Raw genomic sequence first — 18581 nt, 5'->3', positions numbered from 1 at the left:
CAGTGAAGAGGAGAAGGTAAACACTTGCACCACACCACACTCATCACATAGTCCCTCAAAATCTACACCACCAAAACACACACATAGAAACGCAAAACACACACCTATATTCATGGAGGCTCTCAATAAAAACCTACCCAAGCAAGAGTGACCTCCAAAGCTGAAAGCCAAGCAAACTACACCCCCCAACACAACCCAAATGACACATAGCCCACAATCTCAGTGGGCCACTCAACCACAGCCCATAAGGCATAACAACATATCCAACACTCTAGTCATAGGTGACTCTATATCAGGCACACTGATATTCCACTCACCAGACTAAACAAGGAGAAAGTTACTGTTAGCTGCCTGTCAGGTGCCAGGATCTGCCACATAATGCATGCACTCAGGTCACTTCACAACAAGTACAAATATGACTCTGTCATTGTCCATGTTGGTGTGAATGACCTGAGATGTACCTCCCTGGACTACATAAAAAGAGACATGGAGGAGCTCTCCAATCTTGTAGCCCAGGCAGGTATGACCCTAGTCCTCAGTAGCATCCTGACATCACCCAGAATGATACCACAGTACAAGGACAAAATGATTGACTTCAACAATTGGCTAAGCTTCTGGTCTCATTCTAAGGGGATCCAGTATTTGTCTGCCTGCGATGACATGATCGACAGACCACGATGCTTTGCCAGAGATGGTCTGCACCTGTCACCCTTGGGATTCCGGATACTGGCTAAGGCTCTTGCCACCCCTATAGTGCCTTTTTTAGGCAAGGTTCAAATGACAAATTCACCACCATAAAAGGTACAAGCAAGCAAAATCTGAGGATAATGCTACTCAATGCTAGAAGTCTAAACCTCAAAATGCACTCACTCGAGGCACTCCTTAAAATGGACAACATTGACATCTATGCAGTGACAGAGACCTGGTTCAAAGCTCCAGAGAGCACCCCTGCATTACCAGGCTATAATTCATACCACACTTTTCAGCCACCTAACTCGGACCGAAGCACTAAAGGTGGAGGTGTGTCCATATTCATTAAGGATATCCCCACCTCCAGGCTAGTTGCACAGCATAATGCATCTGAGATTATCCAAGTGCAACTAACTCTGGGCAAGACCGCAATCCAAATTGGTACAGACCCCCCACCATGCTTCAGAATTCCCATTCCTCATTTCCTGATATACTGGAAAATATTAGGGTACAACCCAACACCCTAATAATGGGCAATTTCAACTACCCCATCATTAACTGGGAAAATTACTCGTGTACCAATTCTTTTGTTCAACGTTTTCTGGAATTCATAAATTCCAGTGCCTTGGATCAACTTATTTATACCCCCACCAGAGGCAGCAAAATCCTAGACCTGGTCATTACCAACATGGGAGACCGGTGTTCCACACCAGAGGTCAATTCTTCGTTGGTCAGATCTGACCCACAAGCTAATAACCCTAGACATCCACATCCCGCCCCCACCCCCATTAGGAAACCACCGTAAAAAACTTCTCCAAAGCCAACTTCACACTTCTTAAGACAGAAGTGGAAAACATCATGACACCCATTTAAACGGACAATAGAGGTATGACTGCTGAATCCTACACAAATGCACTTTATAAGCACTTACACGAGTGCATGGATCGTGCTATCCCTAACAGAACCAAGATGCTATCCTCCAAAAAAGGAAGCTGATCTGGTGGTCCTCTGCCATAAACAAACTCTACAACAGAAGAAAGAAACTGTTGCAAAAAAGAGTAAAATCCCATGACTGCAGGAGCTCCCTGGGCAGCCTCAGTAAGAAGCTGAGATCCCTCATAAAATCCTCCAAAGCTAATTACAAAAACAAAATTGCCACTGACTCTAAAGACAACCACAAAGCATTCTACAGATATGTCAAGAATCTCAATTGCAACACTCAGATCTGCTCTGAGTTACAGCACAATGGCACTAAATATACAGAACCAACTGATATTGCCAACATCCTGGCAGATAGGTTCAGTGCTAACTTTACCCCCCCCCCTCACCCGCTAGAGGGCCCATCTCTATACCGGAAGAATGCAAAGTTCCTGTAATCATGGCTGCACAGGTAAAAACCACACTCTCCAAAGCCAAGAACACAGCATCCATAGGACCTGACAATATCCCAGGCTGCATACTACATGAACTACAGAATGAACTGGCACCCCACCTAAGTACCATGTTCAGTCATAACCTCACCTCAGGCTTTGTGCCCACTGAATGGCACACCGCAATGGTTATCCCACTCCACAAAGGGATGCCACAATGGACCCTGGGAACTACTGCCCCATTAGCCTGGTCTACAAGGCCATGGAACGTATCATCATGGAACTCATAAACAAAGACATTGGTAATCTCCAAACTCAGGACCCCACCTAGGTCGGGTTTGTAAAAGGCAGATCATGTCTCCTAAATCTGATAGACTTCTTTGAAGCAGTCACCAAAGCCATAGATGAGGGTATGGTGGTTCACACAGCCTATCTAGATCTTGCCAAGGCTTTTGATACCATCCCCCACTCTGGAATTATAGATAAACTCACTAAACTAGGTATAAATCTCAATGTCACAAGATGGGTTGCCAACTGGCTCATGGACAGAACCCACACTGTGAAAGTAGCAGACTCCAAATCCGACTTCAGGCCAGTGACAAGTGGAGTACCACAGGGTTCAGTCCTGGGTCCTCTCCTGTTTGGTATCTACTTCTCTGAAGTACAGGCTAACACAGAAGGTCTTTGGCTAATGAAGTTTGCAGATGACTGCAAACTGGGAGCCATAATCAAAACTCTTAATGATGTGGGCATCCTACAAAAGGGCCTCACTGAGACAGATGCCTGGTGTCAAAGCCATGGCCTAAAGCTCAATGCCAAAAAGTGCATTGGCATCCCCTTTGGTAAAAACTCTGTACCCATGAACTACCACATAGGTGGTAGTCTACTTAACACCAAAGTGTGATAAGAGACCTTGGGACACAGGTGGACAGTAGTCTCTCCTTTGATAATCACATCGCCACAGTGGTCAGGAAATCCTTCTATGTGGCACACCTCATCACAAAACGTTTCTCATCCAGAAAAAAAGAGGCCATTGTTCCTCTCTACTCATCACTCATTAGACCCATTATAGAGTAAAGCACCCCTTTTGGTATGTACCTCACAAGACATCTACAGGCCACAGAAATACCTCACAAAGAGGATTACTGGCCTCAAACAGATACCCTACACAAACCGTCTCAAAAAACTCCAGCTTTACTCCATGGCATATCACCTACTCAGAGGCGATCTCTGCCTAACATACAAATCTATGTCAAACCCAGAACTGTTGGACATGCTCCACTTAAAGGAATCCCAATCCTTCCGAACTACACGCTGGACCTAAACTTTGTCACCACAATAAACAGAACATGCTGGAGGGATAGAATCCTGTCCCAGAGACTTTCCATATGCTGGAACAGACTACCTATCTATGTCAAACACAGCTCCTCATTAGCACTCTTCAAGAAAAGTCTTGATGATTGGATGGCAAATAGGAAATTCACCCCGGGGATCACTTCTGTGGCTCTGCTCGACAGGGGCACTGGAAAATAATTTTCTTGGGTGGCGAAAGCCAGGGAACCTTTTTGGCTAGGCTTATATAGGCTCTAGGGCCAATAGCCTAGTACCTATCTATGAACCTATGAACCTAAGGGTTGCTGTCCTAGTAGGCTGATTTACAGGAAGTGTTTTAACTTTTCTTTCTGTAGAAGATCTGAGGTATGTCTGTGGAGTGTACCACTGAAGCAGTGCCTGTTTGTCTAGATATCTAATAGGAAAATAAATTGTATTAACAGCTGTGAAACTTAGACATTGTGCCAATTCTAACCATCCCATTTTTCTGTGACACAGTGCTACTCCCTATTGCAGTGGATGGTGGCAAATTAATTGTTACAGCACTGTTGAAGCCTAACATGCTTAGTACTGTTTAAATAAATAAAGACTGATGAAGCATAGAACTCACTGGCAGAAAGAAAGGACTTGTCCAGAGTTATTCTACAGTAACTGGCCCATACAGTTTAATTCTGTAAACAAACCTAATTCAATTTGAACTTGTTACTAACATATTAAATAACAAACAAAGTACCATGGACTGTGAAACATACTATACCATTTGTTGGAAGTCCTTTGTTAATTTGTTATTTACTTGAGTCAGAATCTTAAAAACCACAGTCCTGCCACCATCACAATTAAATATCTTTCAGTCTCATTCAAAATTTGCAGACACAACACAGCTATGTTTGGTTGCAGCATGCATTTTTTAGACACGTGGCTTATAGACACTATGGTTATTATTGTCTATGCTGATGAGTAAACCACCTGCATGTGTGCCTAACTTGCTTAGCAACAGACTTGCTCTATTAATCACATCTTAATGGTTATGGGTTGTAATATACTGGGAACAATACTTTTCTGATGAATGTTGGACAAAACCAAAATTAATGAAGTAAGTACAATAAATCGCTTAAAAATAATGCAAAAACAGGTTTTACAAAAACATGTATTTTCAGAACAATAAAATGTATTAAACTCTGATGTCTGTCATTACTTACTGACTGTAATCCTCCTTGATAAGAAAATCAAAAATTTAGGAAGGACGGGGCAAAAAACTATGAGACAAAATCAGTCTGCAAAATCTGGAACAGTTAAATATGTTGTTCAGGATAACAGTAAGGGGATGTAAGCAGAAAGGGGAATGTCTGGCTCACACTCTGAAACTGTGCATCACAGCACTTTCCCCCATTAAAACCGTGAGCATTTCCAGGATAACTTCGACTCATTTTCAGTTGAAACGAGAAGAAATAAATATTTCTCAGTAAACATGCATGTATGTAGATTTAAAAAAATAACACTTTACAAATATTTAATCTAAAACATTCCTTAATGTCTGTTCCCCACTAATAAGAAAACCATCAAGGAGTAGTTGAATGTTAATCCTGGATTTAGCACATTGTTTAAAATATTAATCCAAACAGAAGTCGGTGCAATTATTTGTTATGTAAGATAAAATTACAAAAATAAGAGTTTTTTTAACAGTACTCTACGAAATGATTGTGTAGTCCAAGCAGCAACGCTGCAGCTACGGCCACCCATAGAGGCAGAGCGTGTTGTTGGGCAGATAGGAAACTGAAGTATATAGCCAGGTCTTTCTTCCATCTCTCTCTCACACACACACACACACACACACACACACACACACACACACACACACACACACACACACGTGTACAGTTGCCTATGGTGACCTGAAAATTATCCTGCTGTGAGTGCCAAGGGAAACAATGAGAAGGTTAATTTTACTGTAATTTCCTTAGAAAGACGCTAACGTATGTCAGTCGTTAAGAAAGAGTCATGAGCCTCAGTGTACTCCCTTTATTTTCTCCTGCACTAAAACCCAGTTTCACCCTTGTATCTTGGAAACTAACGCTTCACCAGTTAATCCTTTAATTCACAAATACCAAAGATAAGAGATGTAAAGACGCCAATTACTCTTATTATTTTTTAATATTTTATTCCTGGTACAGGTGACCGGGAATTCAAAACTAAATGCTGAATTACAAAAACTATATACTTTGATATTCTGTAGTAGCCCAACTTCATTTCACAGCCACCTTTACAATTATATTATTGTAAGCAGAGTGGTGGAAGATATTGTCAGGCACACAACCAGCTAGGTGCAGACAGGTCAGAACTATTATAATATGAAGAAACACATTTGATATCAGCATCAAAAGGTTCAATAATGCACCAGGAATAAAGATAGTCACCGAATAAGAAACGCTGTTATGTATATATCAAAAAGCCCGCAGCTCTTAATAAAAAAGGCTGAGTAAGTTTCATGTTTATAAATAGGTTTCACTGCTTTGTTCCCAATCTAGAAAGTCTGCATATGACAAAAGCTATAAATAGCGTTTAACAGAGCTGATTATCGAAGAGTTGTAGTGAACATCAATAGCGTGTTTCAAGAACGAGCTAAATTACACCTCCCAGGATGCAGGTGGTGGACTGAATTGATAAGCCAGCAGCCAAGGCTGGTTTGCATTAAATAGGTTGCAAACAATGACCTGCTTGAACCTAATTAGTGAGATGTGACTGACACAAGCACGGTAAATCTGTGTTAAAAATAAGTATTAAGCATAGACTGCAGATGCAGACAAACTTGATTGAAAACCTCCTACTATGTTAATTAATTGTGCTCGGGAACGTTTTTCCATCTGCAATGTAGCTGCTGGTCGTGCAGAATGTGCCGCTTACTCTCTACGGATGTAGCTGTTCTTGGTGCTGAAATGGATAGCCAGCAGCCACGTACCGTGCACAAAGACTTCTAAAACACAACTTTTTTCAATCTTTTGCAATACTCTCTTTTAAACGTACAGATAGTTGGCTTAAGGGTCTTTTCCCGGGATTGACAAATGGCGGAAAACTGACATTTTATTTGATGACTATGTTGTCTACTGCACTATGCAATTTATACCGATTGAATTAAACTAACCTGCTACATATGCACGGTTAATGAAGCGATCCTGTTCAGAAATGTATACATGTGAATAATAGTCACCACACTACCTTTGCCATAACAAGCAAGCGTACAAGCAAAAAAAAAAAAAAAAAACGCCTTTGACATCTTCTAGTTTGACACTTTATCACTCAGATGGAAAATAAAGTGATTCACTGTATGCTTTCCAGATGTTAACACATAGATCTATAATCAAATGAAGAGTTATCATCTGCAACTGTTATGATATTTTTTTACTGTTTTGCCAAGTTTTGTTTCCTTTCCAAAGGGATTTTGAGCCACATGCCATAGGCTGCATTTATTGACACTGGAGGCAAGTTAATTTCTACTGCACTGTTTTAAGTAATGTTAAGTGCCATTCGGGGGAAGGTAGTGTCAAACAGGGTTAAAGGCAATACTCCTAAATTCATAATCGTGCAGCATTTTGTTGAGACAGATACTGGAATCAATTTTAATGTCTGAGAAAATTATGCCTAACAGTGCTCCTGGAGACAGAGTCTTGTTCTTTTATTCTTTACCTGCCTGTTTGTTATGAAACTAAGTTATTATGGCATCCTTTATATTTAGATCCCTGTTAGTAATCAAAGGGTAATGTGTTAAACACTTTAGCCAGATTGAGGTACCCTGCATGCACAGATAAAGCTATGCAGAGTGGTGGTTACAGTCTTGAAGAACTTTACGCGATTAAGTATAAAAGAGCTGCATTTGACAAAAGCATACAGAATGCCAGGGGAGAAGGAGAATTTGTGTGTCTGTCCGAATAAACTCATTTTTATGCTTTTAAATAATTTGAGTAAAATTTCAATTTACAATCAGGATATATGTCACTAGCAAAGGCAATTTGTTTTCTGTCTGTAAAGTTGGGAAAGAAAAAGTACAAAAGTCAACTGAGATGGTACTGATGCAAGTGTATTTAATTGACAAAACTAACATAATAACATTAACGTACGACTAGTATCTCTGCACTCAGAATATGGGCTATAATTTTAATACAGTTTTCACCAGCAGAATTCTTTTAAGCAAAGTACCCATATTTAACAATAACCATTGACTTAAAAGTGTGTTCATACTATAAGTGTAGAGGGCTACTCTAGGCATACACTTAATAGTTTGACTTTCTGTGACCATTAACATACTAGTATACCTCCAGTAACTCTGTACTCACCAAAATAATTCATCCATTTGTGACTACTGCTTCAAGTATTACCTACACTCCTCACTGTCTCATTCACCCCACAACCAAAGTACTATTTTTTTTACCCAAATGACTTAAAATCATATTAATCCAATAATATTAATAATAAATAGATTAGCAATCATCTGTCCCTGATTTTTGTCTCATTCATTGGTCTATTCCTTGTAAACCTTGTGGTTTTACATTGAAGACTGCAGTCATTAAATGATGAGAGAAATTTCACAAAATGCATGTAAATGCAAAACCTTTTTCCCCTACCAATTTTCTAAATGTAAAAAAGCAATTCTTAAAATATGTTCCTGATTTTGGACCTTTTTCATCCATTCTTTTTAGCTTTGCTCCAGATTCTTGAGCTAAGATATTGAGAGCTGTAATAAACCAGCTCAAATGAATGCAGCCTAGCAGTTATTGCAGAGGATTAAGATTATAAACTAACAAGGAACTGCTTCCTGTAGTGCAGGTTTGGTTCCCTCAGCCTTCAAATGGCTGCAGTGTCATTCTTAGCAACTCATTTAACAGCCAGAGTTGAGTCTAAAAAAGATCTATGTGGATTAGTACTCAACCCAGTTAAATAATTAAACAAACAATCAAATAAATGAACTCAGGATAATATATGAACAAACAGATACCATAGCCATTTAAGAATCTAGACTGAAAATTGACTGTGATCTAAAGTCTTTGGTTCTCAATAACTCTCAAATCTTAAAGAAAGATGGACTAAGTCTGCATATCAGTAGAGATATATTTCATCATGTCATTAGTGGGTTTTGAACTAATTTCCTGACTGCTTGTTCATTATCTGAACATGATGTATGCACTCAATGTTTCGGTTCTATATAGGTACCACACCACCTGACTCTATTCACTCTCTGCTTACTAATGCTTCCCTTTTTGCCAATTACAAGGTGATCTCAGTCTCAGTTACCAGTGTCCACTTAGTACAGAGCTGTATCAAACTCCTGATTATCTTGAACTTTTCCATTGGGTAACTGAGCAACCAACTTGAACTTCAAATTTATTTAGATAATTTAATGCAAATTACTGAACACAAACACATAATACCAAACAAGTAATAATAATCCTATTTGTTAACAAGGTAGGCCCACTGGAAACAAAGATCCCTCTCAGGGCAACATCTGCTTTAGTGACTGACGGTCACCCAGAAGATGACTGAAGGAATAAAACTTCATACATCAAGAAATACAGCTCACAACCTTAACCACTGTGCCAATTACCAGACAGAGTAAATTCCATTAATTCAAATAAGTAAAATCAATTTAAACATATAGAACATAAAATCACATGTGAAAGAGTATTACACTAGGTAAAGGCAAATGAAATAAAACAAATATAAAAAATAATTCTTATCATACCTCTCAACCTCTTAGAGTATGAAATCTTGACAAAGCCATGAAAAAAGTTTTTCAAATAGGGACAATTTTTAAATATTGCTCTTACAAACGTAGAAAGTTGATAGAATAACAGGTTTTGCATTAACATGAATTTTCTGAAGGGCATGAAGTCTAAAACTCAAATGTCTGTCATTATTTTCTAACTTCAATCTTTAATGATTTGCCACTAATTTCCCAGAAAGCTACAATTTTATGAAAAACAGACAAAAATATAAGGCAAAAATATGGACATTCTGCAAAAATCTGTATCTGAGAGATATGATTCTTATGTATCAAATGCAAGCTCAAATAAATGAGTTTTGAGGGTCACATGGAAGCTGATCAAAGTAGGTCAATCCTGAAACCATCAACACAGTGAATTTTCCAGCTAAGGAATTTTGCAAAGCAAATTAATTGATACCAGATGTTTCCAAATCCACCAAGGAACTACAGGCATCCTTCTGAGGCTGAATATAAGGCCCAGGAGGAGCAAAACTGCAGCATACATTCCTTCAAGTAAGTCTGCACAACAGTTAGTGCAGATGATTTACTGTTATGGCAGTCTTACACAACAGTTAATGCAGATGACTAAATCTGGCAGTCAGTGCAGAAGATTTGTCTGACAGTTAGAATTAAGATGATTAGTTAACAATCAACTTCCTGTGGTGCAGGGTTCCAGTCCTTTAGCATTCATTTGCCTGCTGTAAGACCTTACATAAGTTATTAAACCAGCCGGTGCTTTGAGGAATTAGGAATTTTAAGCAAGACTCCTCAATTGTCTCCTAAAATGCATGTCTAGTTACTACCTATGACCCTCTTATATATGGATAGATATACTAACACCAAGAAATTAAAAGTAATGTGAAGCCAAATAGGAAGACAGTGCAGGTTACTGAAGATAGGCATAATCCACTGTTATTTGGAAATGCCAGTAAGCAGTTTAGCACAAGCAACAAGGACCTCCGAAGCTGAAACGCAAACAAACACCAGTCACAACCAAAGTGACACATAGCTCACAACACCAGTGTGCCACCCGACAACAGCCCCAAAGGCAAGACAATGTACCCAACACTTTAGTCATAGATGACTCTATAGTCAGGCACACTGATGCCCCACTCACCAGGCTGAACAAAGAGAAAATTACAATCAGCTGCCTGTCGGGTGCCAGGATCCACCACATAATGCATGCAATCAAGTCACTCCACAACAAGTACAAATACGACTCTGTCATTGTCCATGTTGGAGTGAATGACTTGAGATGTACCTCCCTGGACTACATGAAAAGAGACATGGAAGAGCTCTCAGATCATGTGGCCCAGGCAGGTATGACCCTAGCCCTGAGTAGCATCCTGCCTTCACCCAGAAAGATATCACAGTATAAAGACAAAATGAGTGAATTCAACAATTGGCTAAGCTTCTGGTGTAATTCAAAGTGGATCCAGTATCTGTCTGCCTGGGACAACATAATCGACAAACCACAATGCTTTGCCAGAGATGGTCTGCACCTGTCACCCCTGGGATTCAGGATACTGGCTAAGGCTCTCACCACCTCCATAGTGCCTTTTTAGACAAGGTTCAAAGGACAAAACCACCACCATAACAGATACAAGCATGCAAAATCTGAAGATAATGTTACTCAATGCTAGAAGTCTAAACCTCAAAATGCACTCTCTCGAGGCACTCCTAAAAATGGAGAACATCGATATCTGTGCAGTAACTGAGACCTGGTTCAGGGCTCCAGAGAGCACCCCTGTAGTACCAGGCTACAACTCTTACCACAATTTTCAGTCACCAAACCAAGACCGAAACATTAAGGGTGGAGGAATGTCCATATTCACCAAGGATATTCACGCCTCCAGGCTAATTGCCCAACACAATGCATCTGAAATTCTCCAAGTGCAACTAACACTAGGTAAGACTGCAATCCAAATTGTAGCTTGCTACAGATCCCCCACCATGCCCCAAGATTCTCACTACACCTTTCTAAGCATACTGGACAATATTAAGATACAACCAAACACCCTAATACTGGGTGATTTCAACTACCCTGCCATTAACTGGGAAAACTACTCAGGTACCAACACCTTTTCCCAACAGTTCTTGGAAATCATAAATTCCAATGACCTGGACCAACTAATTCATTGTCTCACCAGGGGCTCCATTATCCTAGACCAGGTCATTACCAACATGGGAGATAGATGCTCCACACCAGTGGTCACCCCCTCATTGGTTAGGTCTGACCATAAGCAAATCACCCTTTTCATCCACATCCCACCCCCACCCCCAGTAAGGAAACCTCCATAAAAAACTTCTCCAAAGCCAACTTCATGCTACTCAAGTCAGAAGTGACAAACGTCATGACACCCATGCAGATGGGAGCTGAAAGTTCGACTGCTGAACCCTGCAGTAAGGCACTGTACGAGCACATCCACTAGTGCATGAATCGTGCCATCCCAAATAGAACTAAAACTCTCTCCTCCAAAAAAGGAAGCCAATATGGTATTCCACTGCCATAAACAAACTATACAACAGAAGAAAGAAACTGTTGCAGAAAAGAGGAAAATCCCAGGATGCAAAAAACTCCCTTACCAGCCTCAGTAAAAAGCTGAGATCCCTCATAAAATCCTCCAAAGCTAGTTACAAAAATAAAACTGCCAAAAATTCCAAAGACAACCACAAAGCATTCTATAGTTATTTCAAGAATCTAAATGGCAGTGCTCAGATATGCTCTGAGCTGTAACAGAATGGCATTAAATATACTGATCCCAAAGATAGTGTCAATATCCTGGCTGATAGATTTAGTGCAAACTTCACCCCCTCTCACCCCCTAAAGGGCCCATCTCAATACCAAAAGATTGCCAAATTCCAGTAATCATGGCCACACAGGTAGAAACTGCACTCTCCAAAGCTAAGAATACAGCTTCCATGGGACCAGATGACATCCCGGGCTGTGTACTACATGAACTACAAAATGAACTGGCACCTCACCTAAGTGTCATGTTTAATCATAGCCTTACTTCAGGCTTTGTGCCCACCGAGTGGTGCACAGCTACAGTTATCCCACTCCACAAGTGGGGATCCACCTTGGATTCCGGGAACTACCGTCCCATCAGTCTGACGAGCCTGATCTGCAAAGGCATGGAATGCATTATCCTGAAACTTATAAACAAGCACATTGGCAACCTTCAAACACTGGACACCACCCAGTTTGGATTCATGAAGGGCCGATCTTGTCTCCTGAACCTGACTGACTTCTTCAAATCAGTCTTCAGAGCTGTGGACGAGGGTAAGGTGGTCCACACAGCCTATCTGGACCTCGCCAAGGCCTTCAACACCATCCCCCACTCTGGAATCATAGATAAACTTACTAAGCTGGGTATAAATCCCTACGTCACTTGATGAGTTGCCAAATGGCTTACTGACAGAACCCAGACTGTAAAAGTAGCCGACTCCAATTCCAGCTCCAGACAAGTGACAAGTGGAGTCCCTCAGGGTTCAGTCCTGAGACCACTCTTGTTTGACATCTACTTCTCTGAAGTACAGGCCAGCACTAAGGGACTCTGGCTAACAAAGTTCGCAGATAACTGCAAACTGGGAGCCATTATTGAATCCCCAAATGATGTGGATATTCTACAAAAGGGCCTTTCAGAAACAGATGCTTGGTGCCAGAGCCATGGGCTCAAGCTTAATGCCAAGAAATGTATAGTTATCCATTTTGGGAAAAAAACATGTACCCTTGAATTACCACATAGGTGGCAATACACTAAACACCAAAAGTGTGATGAGAGACTTAGAGACACAGGTGGACAGTGGTCTCACCTCCGATAACCACATCACCACAACAGTCAGGAAATCCTTCTATGTGGCACACCTCATCACTAAGGGCTTTTCATTCAGAAAAAAGGATGTCATTGTCCCACTGTACTCATCCCTCATTAGATCCATTATAGAGTACAATGCCGCGTTTGGTATGTACCATCAATACATCTGCAATAGCTGGAAAGGCTGCAGAAATCCTCACTTAAAGAATCACAGGCCTAAAGCAAATGCCCTATACTGACCGTCTAAAAAACTCCAGCTATACTCTGTGGCATATCGTCTACTCAGAGGTGATCTCTGCTTAACATACAAGGCCATGTCAAATCCTGAGCTGTTGGACATGCTCCACTTAAAGAAATTCCAATCCCTCAAAGCTACACTCCAGGGATCTAAACCTTGTCATCACAATGAACAAAACATGCTGGAGGGATAGGTTCCTGACACAAAGACTCCCCATACTATGGAATAGACTGCCCATACATTTCAAGCAGAGCACCTCCTTGGAACTCTTTAAAAGGAACCTTGATGATTGGATGGGAGATAGGAAATTCACCCCAGGAGGTAAGAACTATCCAGGGAATTTTTATGGCTAGGCTTGTATAGGCCCTGGGGCTGATAGCCTAGTACCAACCTATGAACCTATGAACCTATGGAGTGCTACATCAGATGCAAGCAATCATTCCCAGAGTAAGGCTATCCTAGGTAGCTGGCATTTCCGTAATCAAGGTAGGAGGAAAGCAGGTCATGGATGACTACTATCAGATCAGCATTAGGAAATAGGTACTGGATCCTGGAAATGTTCCTCAATTATAAATCAGATGTTGTAATAGAAGCAGGCATCTGGTCCTGAAATATCAGCTGAAATTCTAGGATAACTCCTACATTGCAAACTATTACCTTCATAGAAGATGTAGTTCATTGATATAAGAAGATGGCGTTGGGGATAACAGCTCAGAGTTTCCCTTGTTAGCATGATCAGCAATGGCCTTGATTCTAGAATTCTTTAGTTTTAACCAATTAGAAGTAAGCCTGGGTGCAGAGCTGGCACTTATAATGGTGACAGTGTGTCTTTGCAGCTTCCATCCCTGAGCACTCAAATGAACAAGAAACCAGCCAAAAAAAACTTACTTGCTCTTTCCAACCTTTCAAAAGAAGGGATCCAACCTACAATAATTCCAAAAATTACTAGCAATTGTGCCAGTAAACCTCCAACCTTGCACCAACAGAAGAACTCAAATACTATTCTGCTCAATGAAAACTTGATTGCTACAGTCAAACACCAGTGAAAATGCTTGCAGATACCATAGAATACCAACAGACTCTCTTCATCAATGCAGAGGATATTAATGCCCCATATGCAAAAGTGGATTTTTTTCCAAGTAGCCACTACACCTAATGCCACAACTCTTCAGGAAACACAGGCTAAACTGTCAGATGCATGAGGCTAATATACATGCCTTAGCCAGCAAGCTGGTGATCTAGCAAACTACGACTGATGTACCGGCTTAAGGTTAGTGAGTCTTAAGGAAGGCTTGGAAGGTGAAGCCCCTTATTTATTTTTAGAGACTCACTTTCCTGCTGCAGTATGTCTTAGCTGAGATATACTCAGCAGGCATATCATCTAGGCACATCATCTTTCAGCTTTTAAACTATGTCAGTAAGGAAATTATTTTAAATGCCACTAAACAGAGCCACCAATTCTTGTTGTTGGGTCAGAATGTCAAACTACTGCAGGACTTTTCAAATTTGCTGATTGCAAAGTGCAAGAAATTTGCTGCGGTGTATTTTTTATACTTTAAAAATGGATGCACCACAAACTTTCAATATCCTGCTGTATTAATTATCCAATACCAGAAAGAAAAAAATATTCCTTTCAAAGAACAGCTTGGACCCTCCTTTTCCTGCAGCACAGACTCTTACAAGACAACTATTCTGATCTTTGACCAAACCTAACACTATTAGTCTGGAAATCCACAATATTACTTACATGGATTCCTTCATGGACAACAGGAAGGAGACCAAACCTATCAATAATTCATTTCTAAACCCTTCTAACAAAGTGACAGAATTCTCCTTCAGTGAAACAAAAGAACAAACCAAAAAGCAGGAAAAACCTGACCCTCTTTTAAAGTAAACTTATGGCCTGACACCCTTCACACCAGGTGCCTCACTGTTAGTGGATCTAAGCACTAACTCTCCATGTGTGCTACATTTCAGCAGACCCTAAGGCCTCACAGTCTCATATGCTAAATAGCCACTAGTGCCTTTATCTGTGGCCATTTGGCTGTCTCTGGGCTTCATTAACTCTTGTCATAGAGGTTAGAGTACACTTTGTATAATTAGTTATCAACTGCAGTTCTTGTTCTTATCTGCTTTTGTTACCTAAGTAGTTTGTACTGCCAGCACTAAATGTTTTGTTAGTAAATGCCAGGGGGCATTATGTTCAAAGGGGAAGAGAAATACCTTTGCACAATGGGCAAAAAGGCAAATATATGGCAGAATTTTCTCCCAGAAAATAAAGACACAGAAAAGGCATAAGCGATGTCGTTAACCACATGCTAAGAGGTCCAGTAGCCATCAATGTAACAAACTCCTCCAAAAGTAGAGTGGCCATCTTCATCAATCCTGCCCAAGGCTGGTCCTTGAAAGAAAACAGAACAGACAAGGAAGATGAACAATTGGCAAATTGTCAACCCCAGAAAGCCGAATAATTTTGGTAATGTTTTATGGCCTAGACTCCAACTTACCCCATCATGTTAGTGATCTTCATGTCTATAATAGATGGCATGTCATACAGTTGTATACCCATACTGATTGGTGGAGACTTCAATGTAGTGCTGAACGCAGTTATAGACCAATACCATCTAGGTAATGAACAAAATTGCAAGTCACAGAAAGCTGTGCTTTACCAGATAAACCCACTGTAACTGGCTAATATTTGGTGACTGATGCACCAAATGAAGCTGGGATATACTTCTATCTCTCATCCAACTATGCTAAGGAGCCATATAGACTAGTTCCTCATATTCCCTCAACTGATATGGCAGACCATGTATCTAGAAGTATTACTATGCTCATTCACTGAATACAAGGCTATTCCAAACCTCAGCAACTAAAGCCTACTGGATGGACCCCCCCCCCCCCAGTACTGGAATATCCATCCAGATCTACATGAGTTTATTCTACAGGAGACACACCTTTTTCTCAGTCACAATCCTATTGGTTCAATGGCTATATTTACATGGTAGGAATCAATTAAGATAACTCTCAAAGAAATCTACTCCTCAGCTAAAGTAAATTTATTCAACAACTTGGATAAGGAGATCAAATTAAAGAAGTCAGAGTTGCAAACAGCATATATTAAAGTAAAGTCTTCCTTCTTTAAAAACAAAGTTCTTATAACTGCATGTGAAAAAGTAAAATAATGCTTGGCGCATTACAGCCAGGTGATGCCTGTAGGTGGTTCTGCAGTTACATCCTACTGATGCCTCTCGGCATCAAACATTGCTTGCTCATATTTACATTCTTTATTCCAAAATCATGCTACATACAAGGTATTAGAAGATTTCATCTTAAAGCTTACACAATGGCAAACACAACTGCATTGATATGGCCACTGTCTACATCAGAGAAAGAACATGGTCACTTCAATTGTCAGCCATCAACATGCTATATTTATTCTCATAATGGAAATCTCCTACTAATTTCTCAGTGCATAACTTAGATAAATTCCTTAGAAGATATTCACATTTTCTGAATGGGGATGGTGTAGGAGAAATGATATACACCTCACAAAGACGCAAGTGTCCCCTTTTGCATTACATCCCTCTTATGTATAAAGATTTGTGGATACTCTTATCACAAAAGACAGCATAAAATGCCCCCCCCCCCACACACACACAGACACATGTAGCCTAGTACCATTAGTCTTACCCCACAGTAGGATGTCTAGTATGTTAAATGTTTCTAGGGCTTTCTATAGCCCCTTCCCCCTGCAACTATGTGTAATAGCCTTTAGCTTACCAGTATAGCATTAGGAGTTCGGGCCATTACTGTTGTTGTATTGTAGTTATTATCACTGTTATGGTTGTGTTCAGGTCGACTGTAAGATGCTGTACTAGACAGTCAGGGTTTTTATTGATGTTAGCAATTTTTCAGTAACATTCCAGACTCCACAAAATATGTATTTGTTTACAACTCACAACTTGTTACCCTTGCTCTCCAAATTCATGAAATCAGCCACCACATGTTGGACAGACTACCTCTCCTAGCTATATAAAACTTTCATCTTATACCATCCAGACTATATCTCTACAGCTAAAGGCATACAATATGTTATCCAATCAATATATTTATTGTCTGTTGCAATACTTATTGTCATCCACAGTCTGTGTTTTTTATGCTGTTGTTTATGGTGCTAATAAAAAAAAAAAGCAGAAGTAAACAATGAGGGTGATATGGCCTCCAGGTCTTCCATGATGGTATACACACATGCCTTTTATTGCATGCTGAGAAAAGAGCAAGTTGTGCTTAGTGCCATCAGTATTGCAGTGATATGCTAAGCCCTTCCCAGATTAGATCTCTCAGTGGAAACATGCACATAATAAACAATAGAGCATCCAAAATTGAACTATGTGACACTCAATGGTCAAGAGGTATAGGAAGAGGTATAAATATCTGATCACACCTTCTGTGCACAGATGGAGAGGTATGAAACAAGCCACTCCAGGACCTTAGAAAAGAAGTCAGAGTAAGACCTTAAATGCTTAATCAAGATGTCATAATCAGTGGAGTCAAATCAACCTGATTGGTCTGGGATAACTGGTAGTAAATAGCAGTAGTAGTCTGTTCTATAACAAGATCACTGACTACTCCATAGGTTCATAGGTTCATAGGTAGGTACTAGGCTATTGGCCCTAGGGCCTATATAAGCCTAGCCAAATGTACCCTGGCTTTCGCCACCCAAGAAAATTATTTTCCTGTGCCACAGTCGAGCAGAGCCACAGAAGTGATCCCCGGGGTGAATTTCCTATCTCTCATCCAATCATCAAGATTTTTCTTGAAGAGTGCTAATGAGGAGCTTTGTTTGATATAGATAGGTAGTTTGTTCCAGAGTATGGGAAGTCTCTGGGACAGGAATCTATCCCTCCAGCATGTTCTGTTTATTGTGGTGATGAGGTTTAGGTCCCTAGAGCGTGTAGCTCATAGGGATTGGGATTTCTTTAAGTGGAACATGTCTAAAAGCTCTGGGTTTGACATAGGCAGAGATCGCCTCTGAGTAGGCGATATGCAATGGAGTAAAGCTGCAGTTTTTTGAGACGGTCTGCATAGGGCATCTCTTTGAGGCTGGTAATCCTCTTTGTGAGGTATTTCTGTGGCCTTTCCAGTTGTTGTAGATGTCTTGTGAGGTACATACCAAAAGGGGCATTGTACTCTATAATGGGTCTAATAAGTGACGAGTAGAGGGGAACAATGACCTCTTTTTTCCTGGATGAGAAACCTTTTGTGATGAGGTGTGCCACATAGAAGGATTTCCTGACTACTGTGGCGATGTGATTATCAAAGGAGAGACTACTGTCCACCTGTGTCCCAAGGTCTCTTATCACACTTTGAGTGTTAAG

This window comes from Protopterus annectens, chromosome 3.part1 (genome assembly GCF_019279795.1).
Source record: "Protopterus annectens isolate FY-2018-M chromosome 3.part1, PAN1.0, whole genome shotgun sequence".
NCBI lineage: Eukaryota > Metazoa > Chordata > Ceratodontiformes > Protopteridae > Protopterus > Protopterus annectens.
This window is presented reverse-complemented; position numbering follows the sequence as displayed.